The sequence below is a fragment of the Nycticebus coucang genome, chromosome 6 (genome assembly GCF_027406575.1).
Source record: "Nycticebus coucang isolate mNycCou1 chromosome 6, mNycCou1.pri, whole genome shotgun sequence".
NCBI lineage: Eukaryota > Metazoa > Chordata > Mammalia > Primates > Lorisidae > Nycticebus > Nycticebus coucang.
In genome coordinates, this window is record NC_069785.1 from 105505492 (window position 1) to 105519181 (window position 13690).

Consider the following 13690-nt stretch of genomic DNA (forward strand, 5'->3'; position numbering starts at 1 on the left):
AAAAACATACCATGCTCATGGCTAGGAAGAATCAACATTATCAAAATGTCCATACTACCCAAAGCAATATATACTTTCAACGCACTCCCTATTAAAGCTCCACTGTCATATTTTAAAGATCTTGAAAAAACATTACTTCGTTTTATATGGAATCAGAAAAAACCTCGAATAGCCAAGACATTACTCAGAAATAAAAAAAAAACAGGAGGAATCACACTACCAGACCTCAGACTTTACTACAAATCGATAGTGATCAAAACAGCATGGTATTGGCACAAAAACAGAGAAGTAGATATCTGGAATAGAATAGAGAACCAAGAGATGAATCCAGCTACTTACCGCTATTTGATCTTTGACAAGCCAATTAAAAACATTCAGTGGGGAAAAGATTCCCTATTTAACAAATGGTGCTGGGTGAACTGGCTGGCAACCTGCAGAAGACTGAAATTAGACCCACACCTTTCACCATTAACTAAGATAGACTCTCATTGGATTAAAGATTTAAACTTAAGACATGAAACTATAAAAATACTAGAGGAGAATGCAGGGAAAACCCTTGAAGAAATTGGTCTGGGTGAGTATTTCATGAGGAGAACCCCCCGGGCAATTGAAGCAGCTTCAAAAATACACTACTGGGACTTGATCAAACTAAAAAGCTTCTGCACAGCTAAGAACACAGTAAGCAGAGCAAGCAGACAGCCCTCAGAATGGGAGAAGATATTTGCAGGGTATAACTCTGACAAAGGTTTAATAACCAGAATCCACAGAGAACTCAAACGCATCAGCAAGAAAAAAACAAGGGATCCCATCGCAGGCTGGGCAAGGGATTTGAAGAGAAACTTCTCTGAAGAAGACAGGCGCACGGCCTTCAGACATATGAAAAAATGCTCATCATCTTTAATCATCAGAGAAATGCAAATCAAAACTACTTTGAGATATCATCTAACTCCAATGAGACTAGCCTATATCACAAAATCTCAAGACCAGAGATGTTGGCGTGGATGCGGAGAAAAGGGAACACTTCTGCACTGCTGGTGGGAATGCAAATTAATACATTCCTTTTGGAGGGATATATGGAGAACACTCAGAGATCTGAAAATAGATCTGCCATTCAATCCTGTAATTCCTCTGCTGGGCATATACCCAGAAGACCAAAAATCACAACATAACAAAGATATTTGTACCAGAATGTTTATTGCAGCCCAATTCATAATTGCTAAGTCATGGAAAAAGCCCAAGTGTCCATCGATCCACGAATGGATTAATAAATTGTGGTATATGTATACCATGGAATACTATGCAGCCTTAAAGAAAGATGGAGACTTTACCTCTTTCATGTTTACATGGATGGAGCTGGAACATATTCTTCTTAGTAAAGTATCCCAAGAATGGAAGAAAAAATATCCAATGTACACAGCCCTACTATGAAACTAATTTGGGACTCTCACATGAAAGCTATAACCCAGCTACAACTTAACAATAGGGGGTAGTGGGAAAGGGGGGGGTGGGTAGAGGGAGGGGAATCGGTGGGATCACACCTGTGGTGCATATTACAGGGGTATTTGCGAAACTTGGTAAATGTAGAATATAAATGTTTTGGCACAGTAACTGAGATAACGCCGGAAAGGCTATTTTAACCACTGGGATAAAAATGTGTCAAATGGTTTATGAAGTGAGTGTATGATGCCCCATAATCATATCATTGTATACACTTATGATTTAATAAAAAAATTAAAAAAAAAAAAAAAAAAAAGAAAAAGCAGTTAAGGACTCTATCCCATTCACAGTAGTGCCAAAGAAGATGAAATATTTGGGAATTTATCTAACAAAGGACGTGAAAGATCTCTATAAAGAGAACTATGAAACTCTAAGAAAAGAAATATCTGAAAATGTTAACAAATGGAGAAACATACCATGCTCATGGCTGGGAAGAATCAACATTTTTAATATGTCCATACTACCCAAAGCAATATATAATTTCAATGCAATCCCTATTAAAACTCCACTGTCTTACTTTAAAGATCTTGAAAAAACAATATTTCATTTCATATGGGATCAGAAAAAACCTCGAATAGCCAAGACATTATTCAGAAATAAAAACAAAGCAGGAGGAATTACGCTACCAGACCTCAGACTATACTACAAATCGATAGTGAGCAAAACAGCATGGTATTGGCACAAAAACAGAGAAGTAGATGTCTGGAATAGAATAGAGAACCAAGAGATGAACCCAGCTACTTACCATTATTTAATCTTTGACAAGCCAATTAAAAACATTCAGTGGGGAAAAGATTCCCTATTTAACAAATGGTGCTGGGTGAACTGGGTGGCAACCTGTAGAAGACTGAAACTGGACCCACACCTTTCAGCATTAACTAAGATAGACTCTCACTGGATCAAAGATTTAAACTTAAGACATGAAACTATAAAGATACTAGAGGACAGTGCAGGGACAACCCTTGAAGAAATCCGTCTGGGCGAGTATTTTATGAGGAGGACCCCCCCGGGCAATTAAGCAGCTTAAAAAATACACTACTGGGACTTGATCAAACTAAAAAGCTTCTGCATAGCGAAGAACACAGTAAGTAAAGCAAGCAAACAGCCCTCAGAATGGGAGAAGATATTTGCAGGTTATGTCTCCAACAAAGGTTTAATAACCGGAATCCACAGAGAACTCAAATGCATTAGCAAGAATAGAACAAGGGATCCCATCGCAGGCTGGGCAAGGGATTTGAAGAGAAAGTTCTCTGAAGAAGACAGGCGCGTGGCCTTCAGACATATGAAAAAATGCTCATTATCTTTAATCATCAGAGAAATGCAAATCAAAACTACTTTGAGATACTATCTAACTCCAGTGAGACTAGCCCATATCACAATATCCCAAGACCAGAGATGTTGGCGTGGATGTGGAGAAAAGGGAACACTTTTGCACTGCTGGTGGGAATGCAAATTAATACATTCCTTTTGGAAAGAGATATGGAGAACACTTAGAGATCTAAAAATAGATCTGCCATTCAATCCTGTAATCCCTCTACTGGGCATATACCCAGAAGACCAAAAATCACATCATAACAAAGATATTTGTACCAGAATGTTTATTGCAGCCCAATTTTTAATTGCTAAGTCACGGAAGAAGCCCAAGTGCCCATCGATCCACGAATGGATTAATAAATTGTGGTATATGTACACCATGGAATATTATGCAGCCTTAAAGAAAGATGGAGACTTTACCTCTTTCATGTTTACATGGATAGAGCTGGAACATATTCTTCTTAGTAAAGTATCTTAAGAATGGAAGAAAAAGTAGCCAATGTACTCAGCCCTAGTATGAAACTAATTTAGGGTTTTCACATGAAAGCTATAACCCAGTTACAACCTAAGAATAGGGGGGAGGGAGAAAGGTAGGAGAGGGAGGGGGGAGGGGGGTAGAGGGAAGGGGATTGTGGGATTACACCAGCAGTGCATCTTACAAGGTGTATGCGAAACTTGGTGAACGGTCTGTGAATCTAGTGAATGATGCCCCATGAATATATCAATGAACACAGCTATGATTTAATAAAAAAAATAATAATAATCCTGGAAAAAAAAAAGAAAGATAGAAGACTTTACCTCTTTCATGTTTACATGGATGGAGTTGGAACATATTCTTCTTAGTAAAGTATCTCAAGAATGGAAGAAAAAGTATCCAATGTACTTAGCCCTACTATGAAACTAATTTATGGCTTTCATATGAAAGCTATAACCCAGTTACAACCTAAGAATGTGGGGAAGGGGAGAGGGACATGAGGGAGGGGGGTTGATTAGTGGGATTACACCCATGGTGCATCTTACAAGGGTACACATGAAACTTAGTAAATGTAGAACATAAATGTCTTAACACGATAACTAAGAAAATGCCTGGAAAGCTATGTGAAGCAGTGTGATAAAAATATATCAAATGGTATATAAAACCAGTGTATGATGCCCCATGATTGCATTAATGTACACAACTATGATTTAATTTAAAAAAAATGATAAGTCATCATATAAGTTTATCATTTCATGGCCCCAACATAGGTAATAAAAATTCCAGATTAATCTAAAAATGGGGGGGGGGGGACTACTACAACTGCGTATCTATGTGAGGTCAGATTTTCTTCACATGTTTCAAATAACAAATTGTAACCAACTGAATGCAGAAGCAGACAGAATAATCCAGCTGTCCTCTATTGACGTACAGTTGTCTTCCGTTAAATCAAACAGTGAAGGCTCAGCACCTATAGCTCAAGTGGCTAAGGCGCCAGCCACATACACCAGAGCTGGAGAGTTCAAATCAAGCTCGGGCCTGCCAAACAACAATGACAACCACAACCAAAAAAAAAAATAGCCAATTGCCTGTAGCCCCAGCTACTTGGGAAGCTGAGACAAGAGAATAGCTTAAGCCTAGGAGTTGGAGATTGCTGTGAGCTGTGATGCCACAGCCCTCTACCCAGGGTGACAGCTTGAGGCTCTGTCTCCAAAAAAAAAAAAAGAAAAAAAATCAAACAATGAAGAGATTTCTAAAAATGTAATATAAATTCCACTCTTCTTGCTAGTTATTTCTTTTGAAATTATTTTTCACTTAAAATGTATCATTTTGGTTTTTTTTACTACAATCTTTTTAATTTTATTTTTTAGTTGACAAATAGTAGTTGTGTGCATTTGTGGAGTACATGGTGATATTCTGACATGTCAGATATAGTGATCAGATCAGAGTAATTAGCATATCTACCATCTCACACATGTATCAGTTCTTTGTGTTGGGAACATTCAATATCCTCCTTCTGGCTCATTTTTGTTTTTAAATGAATGAACAAGTTAATATTTCCACTTTTTTATTTTAATATATAATAGAAATATCAAAAATTAAACTCATATAAACAAAAGCTTTGGGGACCCTCAATATTTTTTAAAAGTGTAAAGGAGTCTTGACACCCCAAAATTTGATAAATACTGCTTTAAGATAATCTAGAAACAAAATGAAATAAAACAAAAACATGGTGAGGGAGAAGGAGACAGATATGATGGGTGATATATGAGGTGCCCCCAAAAGTCACCCTAAAGCCACCATACATAGGGAAAATGGGATATTTTAGGTAAATGGACATTTATTTACAAATAATTCATTAAAAATTGTAGAAAATATAGACAAAATATTCTGTATGTGTTGGCCACCTCTTTGTAAAATTTTGTAATGGATATTTTCTAAATAAAGTTCCATTTAGCTACAATTTGCCATTTTCTCTGTGTATAGCAACTTGGGGGGGGGGGCTTGGTGAACACCCTATGGCTTGAAACATTTGGATCCTCCAAATCTCATGTTGAAATTTGATCCCCAATATCAGATGTCGGGGTCATGGAGCAGGGCCCTCATGAGTGGCTTGGTGCCGTCCTCCCTTAATGTGTGAGTTCTTACTCTTTTACTTCCCTCAGCTCTGATGGTTGAAAAGAGCCTGGTGCCTCCCCTTTGTGGCTCCCTTATCTCTGTCTTTAGTGGAAGCTTCCTGTGGTCCTCACCAGAAGCAGATGCTGATACCACGCTTCTTGTACAGCCTGTACAACTGTGAGCAAAATATACCTCTTTTCTTTATAAATTCCCCAGCCTTGCCTATTCCTTGAGAGCAAACTGCCTGAGACAACAGCCCTGCGTAGGAGCTGGGTCATGGGTACACGGGGCTTCATTGAACTCTTCTCTCTCTTTTTGGTATGTTTTGAGTTTTCTGTAATAAACAATTTTAAAAAGAGAGAGAGAGAACATTTCCCTCTTAAGATGTTGATAACTAAATGCACGTATGCCCTCCTGTGACTTTAGGACCAGTGAACCCAGCCAGAGCTGGGAACATCCTTTCCAAGCAATATGATGCCAACTCTGTTCCACATGGAGGGTAACAAGAAAGCACTGTCAGGTCAAAAGCCCCTTCCTGAGTCACCAACCCTCAGGTAATGGCAGAGGTGTGTCTGATGGCCATGCCGGGTGGCCACAGGTGATTGATATTGTTTGGGAAGTAGGGACATCTCAGGTCTTTGCAGGAATGTACTGAAGACCACAGATCCTTCTCTGGACCATAATTAGACCAGGTGCTCTTTGAGCACTCTTCCAGCTGAAGCATTTTGTGTCTCACAAGTTTTTGTTCATTAAGTAATTATAGCGTTCACCATCTGTCAAGCACAAGGGTCTGCTCCGTCGGAAGAACAGGAAGTGGGGACAGCATCTTGGTTTCCATGACGTCAGAAGGCCTGGTTACCCCTGGAAGGCCCCTCATCTTCTCATTCCCGATATCCAACCCCTTGTGTAACTCCTGTTTTGATTCCTTTTGAAACATGTCCCTGATACCTTCATAGAGATGCAATTCCAACCCTTTCCAAAGGCAGAAACCAAGAGAGAGAGATGGTCCTGTGTGGAAGACGCTGAATTCAGGCTGAGACCCATTGATTTGGTGGCTGTGTCTCAGCAGTGTAATAACCTTTATTATCTCTTTCCCAGGCTTGTACTACAGTGGAACCATCCACTCCACTGAGTGGATGCATCTTGAGGTCAGGAGAGTGGTCCCGAACAGAGACAATCTGGGAATTGCCACATTGACGAGCAATGAAGATGTATGGATCTGGATGAATTCAGTCACGGTTTTAGAAAACAGAAGGAATGAGGAGGGAAGATTAAGAAAAAGTACAATTTGAAGGAGACCAGAAAAGAATGGGCAGAGGGGAAGAGGGAGAGGGACCAGGAAGCAGGAGAGAGCTTGGGGAAGACAAGGGCATGAGGGAGCAGGCACTAGCACCAAACGCAAGGGGGCCAGTTGAGAATGAATAAAAAGTCCTTCATGGACTTGGCAACAGGAGGCCGTTGGTGACCTTGTCCCAAGCAGTTTTGGTGGGGCAGCAACCAGGCTAGGGCTGGTTGGGGAATAAAGGGGTGAAAATGATGGGTGCAAATAATGCATAGGAAGTTTGGCTGGCAAAGAAAGGGGTCACAGCCTCCAGCAAAGAGTCTGGCTTCCTTGTTTAAAGCAGGAGAGAAAAGAGCATGTTTAAAATCAACATTTTAATTGATTTCTTTGATTAGTAGAAAGAAGCCAATTCTGGGGGGTTATCAAAGAACAGAGAGGTTGAGAAAGCAGAGTACAAGAAACATAACCAACCAACCAAGCACTGCAAATTCAGGTAACAATGAGATACTATTTTCACCAGCCAATTTGACTTTTTACAGATAAGGAAACTGAGGCACAGACAGGTTCAGATCAAGACCACTCAGGCAGCAAATAACAGAGCCAGGATCAGAACCCAGGCAGTCTAGCTGCAGAGTCTGAGTTCTCAGTCATGATATAAAGTCTTTTCTCTAAACATAATCATCGTATAAATATTCATCTCTATACATAAATTCACATATACACATATGTGCATGTGAAATACACATTAATATTCATTGAGAAAAGACTAGATATCAAAATCTGTAGAGTAGTTATCTCTGTCTATTCGGATTATAGCTGGTTTCCAGTTTCTCTGTGCTTTTCTATATTTCTAAATTTCCTACAAAAGGTGAATTATTACTTTCTTTAGAAGAAAAAGAGAAGTTATTTTTAAAAACAAGCCTGGGGAGTAGATCAGGATGAAGGCATGGATCAGTCCTACTGTTGAAGCTTATCTTTTGTGCGAGCTTGAAGCAAAGTGTGAATGGAGGAACCAGCATTTCAGGGGCACAGACAGGATGTCTCCTTGGTTCCCTGAAAGCAACCTACTGCTTAGTTCCTGCAAAAGCCAAAATTATTTATCCTGGGGATTGCTGTCTCCTGTGTCCAGCAAAACGTCTCTGGCCTGAGGGGACCACAATGTAGGATCTGAGCCTGTCCAGTGAGATGCGTCTCTGTCGCCTCCCCCAAGGGGAAATCATTCAGCTGAGTCCCTCTGGACAAATCAAGGCCTCCCCTGGGCCCTCTGAAAGTTTCAGGCCCCTGTGGCCAGGCCTCCAGATTCTCCAGGACACCCATGCAGATGGCCTCTTTATTATCTCTTTCCCAGGCTTGTACTACTGGGAACCATCTCTCTCTCCCTTGGCCGCAGCTTGTCCTCAGTAAATTTTCGCAACCTACCACGGCATGTCTGACCTCCCCCTGGCAGCAGGTCCCCACCCTCCACTATGTCTGTTTGTAACAACGTGGAAGTGAGGCCACGTTCACATAGTGCTTCCATGTCCCATCTGTCACCTCAGGGGCCATTGTATTTTTTAGCTATAAAGTTTGGCATGAGCAACTTACACTACTTGTATTCCTTAAGCGTCTTCTGTTGCTCAAATGCTCTTTTTTTTTTTTTTTTTTTTTTACTGAAACATCTTAGAGGATAATTCTGCAGGCAAAAAAAGAAGTGGAAAACAAAAAAATTCTCATTGTATTCTGAGAGGTGACAACACACACAAATGTGCAACCCCGGATGGGGACAGTCATGCAAAAGAAGAAGACTGAGTCCCAGGCCAGGTCTAAAGGAAAAGAACCGGTGGCACAGGGGAGAGGGGTCCTGCACCTCAGTGCGCTATGGGGTGGGCACAAGAGCCAGGCAGCTGATCCCAGCTCTAGCTGGTTTCCTTGAGTCCTGCCCACAGAATGGGGGTGCTTCTCTAGGCTCAGGGCCTCTCCAGAGAATATGGCAAAGGTTGTGCATCGCTCCCCTCAAAAGTTTCATATCCCTGCATGTACACCCATGATTTTGTGCCCAGTGCCATGGGTCCTCAGGCCTACTGGTGATATGGGGCAGGGATGATGTTAAGTCATGAGCTGGTACACATATGTTGAGAAAGATTTCTCCAGACCAAGATTAGGTTACAAAAGTATAAACTTTATTTTATCTTCTTAGAAGGAGAGAGGCAGTGAGATAGTGAAACAGAGTAGGAAAGAGAGTAAGAAAGGAGAAAAGGGAGACATAGTGGCATCTCAAAGAAAGAGAAGGGGAGAGCCAGCCCGGAGCTCAAGTGGCTGGGTGATTTTAAACTTGGCAGGTACAGGTGAGAAACTGCTGCATCGGCTCCTTTCTTTCTTCTTAGTGTCAGTTAGGTAACAAAAACAAGCTGGGATGGATGTCAAAGTCCAAGAGCCGGCTCCTCTGCCTTTCTTTGGAGATGGGATTATCACAGGAGATGGGCAGAGTCTGCCCCCAAGATACGGCTGAAACCTGAAGCACTTTCCCTCCTGGTTACTCAGGAACTCTGTGAAAAGCAGATGCTCAAAAACATTTTTGAGAGAGAAAGATTTACATCTCTTTTCCATCTGCTCAGCTTTTTCAGACATTGAGCAAAACTGAACTCTGAACAGGCAGGGTGTCTGTTAGGAGAAGGACTCACAGGATTAGTCTTTAACTGTTGCTAGGAAATGGCAGGACTTCAAGGCTGCCCCCTTTGAGATGGCTCCTGCCTTCAAGGCCACAGTCCCTCAGCCTTTGCCATCTCTGGAAACATCCCCCAGACTCATTCCTCCTCCCAGAGAACCAAGCAGAGAGGAAAGAACCAGAGCCTCAGAGCCAACCCTCATGGGACGTGCTCCTCATCTCAGCCACTCACTAACTGGGTGGCCCGGGCCCTGGCTCCTCCCTCTGTACCTCAGCATCCTTTCCCACCAAGTGGGAATGGTGAGGGGGTCAGCAGAGATGCCCTCGAGGCACTCCTTCCTTCTCCACCCATCCTGCACACCCTTCTTCTTCACTCCTTCCCACCCTCAGAGGTGGCCACTGGGCTCAGACTTTCCACTGGCCCTGTATTCATTCCTTCTTTCATCCCACAAACACTAACCAAGAGTCTGTCTATCCTCAGGACCTTGTGCTCGGTGCTGGGGTGCAGAGGGGAAGAGACAAGGACTGAAGGATGTAGAAGTGAGGCAAGGACTCAGGATGTGGCTGTTGGGCTGTCAGAGGTCAGAAAGCTGTGCAGGCATCAGAACCCACCCCTGCCAGAGGGAGGCAGGGACTCCATGAAAATCTGGAGACGTGGGCAAATGTGGATAATGTCACCAAGGATGTCAGTAATCTGTAAAAAAACGTAAACAATATTGCCTATGTCTTCAGACCCTACAGATATACATGGAATACTAATGGGAATCAAAAGCAAATGTAAAGAAGGGCAGGGAGGATGGGTATTGCGTGTGACTTTTGAGCTGGACACCAGAAACTAACTCTGGGAGGTCCTGCACTTGTGTGGGCCTTATTAGCCAAGTGTGACCCCCACAAGGGTCAGAAGAATGGAGTTTTAGTTTTTGTTCTTTTGTTTGTGATTAAAGCCCCTACTCTGCAGATGAGGAGGCATTAGAGAAGTCCAGCTCCCCACCTGCCAGGAGAAGGTGGAGGGTTAATACATATTCTTCTGGCCCTGGTGCATGGGGATTAAGTGAGACAAGAGGGCAGCCAGCAGCTTGAACGCTGTCAGAAAGGCCACGTCTTTCCCAGTGGTTCTCACGCTGCCATGGTGACAGTCAGTTAAAAATAGTTCAGTCAACGGTACCGACAGTGGGAATGCTCTGGCAGTCTAGAGGCACACGGCGGCTCTCCTACCCCAAGACCCAATGCTCCTCACTCAGGGGGCTGCACCATGTCCTCCGGGCGATGTGGCAGCTTTCCTTAGGGAGGTGGAGATGGACTGGGCACAGTCTGTGGGACAGCTGGCACAAGTGTAGGAAGAGGGGATCACGGGGCCACCCCTGCTGGCCTCTCCTTCCCACTATGCATCTCACACAGCTGCAGCCCAGCTTCAGTCTGGCACCTGGCAGGATGCTCTTGAAGGCCCTCTGGCACAGTCTGTGTGTGCTCACCTGTCTCCACCTGTAACTAGACTGTGCCTGAGCTTTAGTGGATATTTGAGACATATTTATTGAATGAATAAACAACATGGTGAAAATTACTGTTTTTAACTCCTTGCTTTGAAATACACTTTAATATTTCCAATTCATGTACTGGCAAGCCATGACACGCTCCTGTTGGCTAGAACTGTGCACTCAGCATGCTGGGTGGGTGTCGATGGCTCTGTTGGCACAACACCCACATTTTACAGAAAGTTGGAGGGAGGCTGGTCCCAAGTCCTGCAGGGGCTGTCTCTCAGTCCTGGTGCTGCGCTCTTCTTACCAGCCAGTCTCATGTCCACCTTAATGGAGTACTCTCTTACTCAGAACTGTTTTAAGACAATTCTGATCATTAAGATCATTGTTTTAAAAAGGAACAGCATAGAAGCCTTCAGATACTTGTCAGAAGAGAAGGGCTAGGCATGGGAAGCTGCAGACAGCTCCAGAACCCTCAGAGAGGGGAGAAACAAATGAGTGATCCCTTCCCTCCAAGCCTCAGGGCCAGGCTGTTTGCTTAATGCACCCAGTGCATACATTAGCTCCCAATTCCCCACAATCCCAAGAAGTCTACGGGTATTATTAGTGTCATTTTTCTAAAACTGGGTTACATAAGAAAGGACAGACTTTCCAGATGGTCCCCGAGGTTTGGACACTGTGCATGCACACTGAGGACGCTTGTATAGCCACTCCCCTCATCAGACCAGCTCCACCACCAGCCCTTCATCTAGTAGCCACTCCCCTCATCAGACCAGCTCCACCACCAGCCCTTCATCTAGGATGGGAGGAACCAGCCCTCTCCTCACTCCCTGGGCTGGACTCTCTTCCATTTTCACTTACACACTCTGTGAATAGTCTGTAATTTCAGTGCCTTGGACTTGAAAGATAAATGACACCCAGATATTTATCTCTAGCCTATGTTTCTGTCCTAAGTTTCCTATACCTAAATCCTTGGTAGTCCAAGGATTTAAGGCCCAAACAACACATCCCAAATCAAATGTAGCAACTCCCCAAAAGCTATTTTCCTCCTTAGATCCCTGTTTTGATGGTGGACAATGCCTCATACCTGGCCACATGTGCACCCTCACTCAACCAATCACCCGTTGCCGAATCATGTCCAGCAAATAGCACCCTTCTCTCCATCTCCAGAGAACTTAATTATGGCAGTGCTTAATTATGGCAGTCCCAGAGTGGTCGTCTGCCTCTGATCTTGGCCTCTACATCCCCCACCCTAATCAGTTCTCCAAAACAGCATCCACATGGACTTTCTTGCCAAACCATGACACCTCTCTGCCTGACATCATTTTTGCCTCCTTGAGGCTATGGGATAGAATCTTACATGAGATGCATTCTGTGGCCTGGCCTATGGCGCTCTGTGACCACTACCTACCTCTCCAGTGTCACCTGCACAATTCTTCCTGCACAAAGGCATGCCCCCTGTGCCTAAGATGGTCTCTTTGCAGTCCCCAAAATATGCCCCGCTATCTCTCACCTCTGTGTTTCCCATGTTCCAGCCACAGCCACAGATTGTGGCATTCACAACTTTAACATATAAAGAATTTTATATTTTTCCATGTAGAGGATATTTTAAATGTTTGCAGCTAACCCACTAATGCCTTTATTACAAAATATCACCATGCAATGTAATTGTTCTGGTCAGAAAATAATGAAGGTTTGCAGAATATAATAGTTCATACCACCCTTCTGGCCTTTGGTCTAAGTAGGATGACCATCCACCCCAATCTGCTCAGGATTGAGGGTTTTCCAGGAAGTGAGAATTTGGTGCTAAAATCAGGATAGTCTTGGGTGAACTAGGACAAGCCGGTCACCCCAAATGTAGAAGAGTAGTTCACAGTTATATGATGTTCCTCTTTCAACACTGTCCCTGTACCTCCATGGCTGTCTGTCCAACATTTGGAGATAGAAGGCCAGCTTTGAGGCACTTGCTGGATGGGAAGCTGAGCTCTCCAGCCGGCTCCCTGCTGCCCTCTTCCTGCCCCTCCTTCCACCTCAGCTCTTCCTGGCTCAGCTCCCTGAGCCCATCTGCTGACTGCTCCCTCAGCGTTCTCTGTGTACCTCTTTTCCAGCACAGGTCGCACTATATGGTAATTTTCTGCTTGCACGTCAGTTTCTTCCTTTAGGTGCTGGGCAGCTTCTAGGCCAGGCTGATCCATGGACCCTCAGTGACCAACCAGAGAATGAAACTGTTTGCAAGCCCCCATCCCTTTCAGTTTCATCTGCAATGCAAGGAGACAGACAAGGTGCTGAGCACAGGCTTCCACGACCTCTCCTCTGTACCAGGCAGAGGGGTAGAGAGATGGCTCAAGCACAGCCTGGCCTCAAGGAGCTCCGAACCACGAGAGAGGGTAAGGCAGGTGTCAGGAATTGGAACCAAGGAAGCTGGAGTGCTACTCCATGCTACTGAATGGCAAAGCGCCATCTAGTGACAATGGCATGGAGAAGCAGAGGGCCCAGCCTGGGCAGAACTGACTGGAAGGTGAGTAGCTGGCACAGAAGGTACCTGCACCAGACAGAAGTAGCAAGGAGGCAGATTTCTTTTCAAATTAATATGAGGGTACAAATGTTTAGGCTACATTGTTTTCAACTCTAAGGTGAAGTTTAAGTTGTAGCTGAGCCCTTCACTCCAGGGACGTGCTGAACACCCTCATGTTGTGCACATTGGGTGAGATCTCGCCAGTCACCCTCCCCCCACTCCTCTCCTCTCCCACTTGCTACTCTATATTTGTGTTTTATAGATTTATTATCTAAAGAATTGTTTTAGAAGAGCAAGCACAGGAGAGGCTGCTCCCAGAAGCATGGCAAGTAAGCCATGACAGCTCCTTCTCTGGATGTAGAGTTGAGTG

The 13690-nt window shown here is 43.7% G+C and overlaps 1 pseudogene across 1 annotated transcript in view; it reads right to left on the minus strand.

Moving 5' to 3' along the window:
* The window catches only part of LOC128588825 (uncharacterized), a 49778-nt pseudogene extending 36778 nt beyond the window's left edge, over positions 1-13000 (minus strand). The window contains exons 1-3 of the transcript XR_008380812.1: positions 12718-13000; positions 6483-6623; positions 6189-6376 (exon numbers count right to left, since the gene is read on the minus strand). The product of XR_008380812.1 is annotated as an uncharacterized LOC128588825 (transcript). The remainder of the gene's footprint in view (positions 1-6188; positions 6377-6482; positions 6624-12717) is intronic.
* Between the last annotated feature and the right edge of the window lie 690 nt (positions 13001-13690).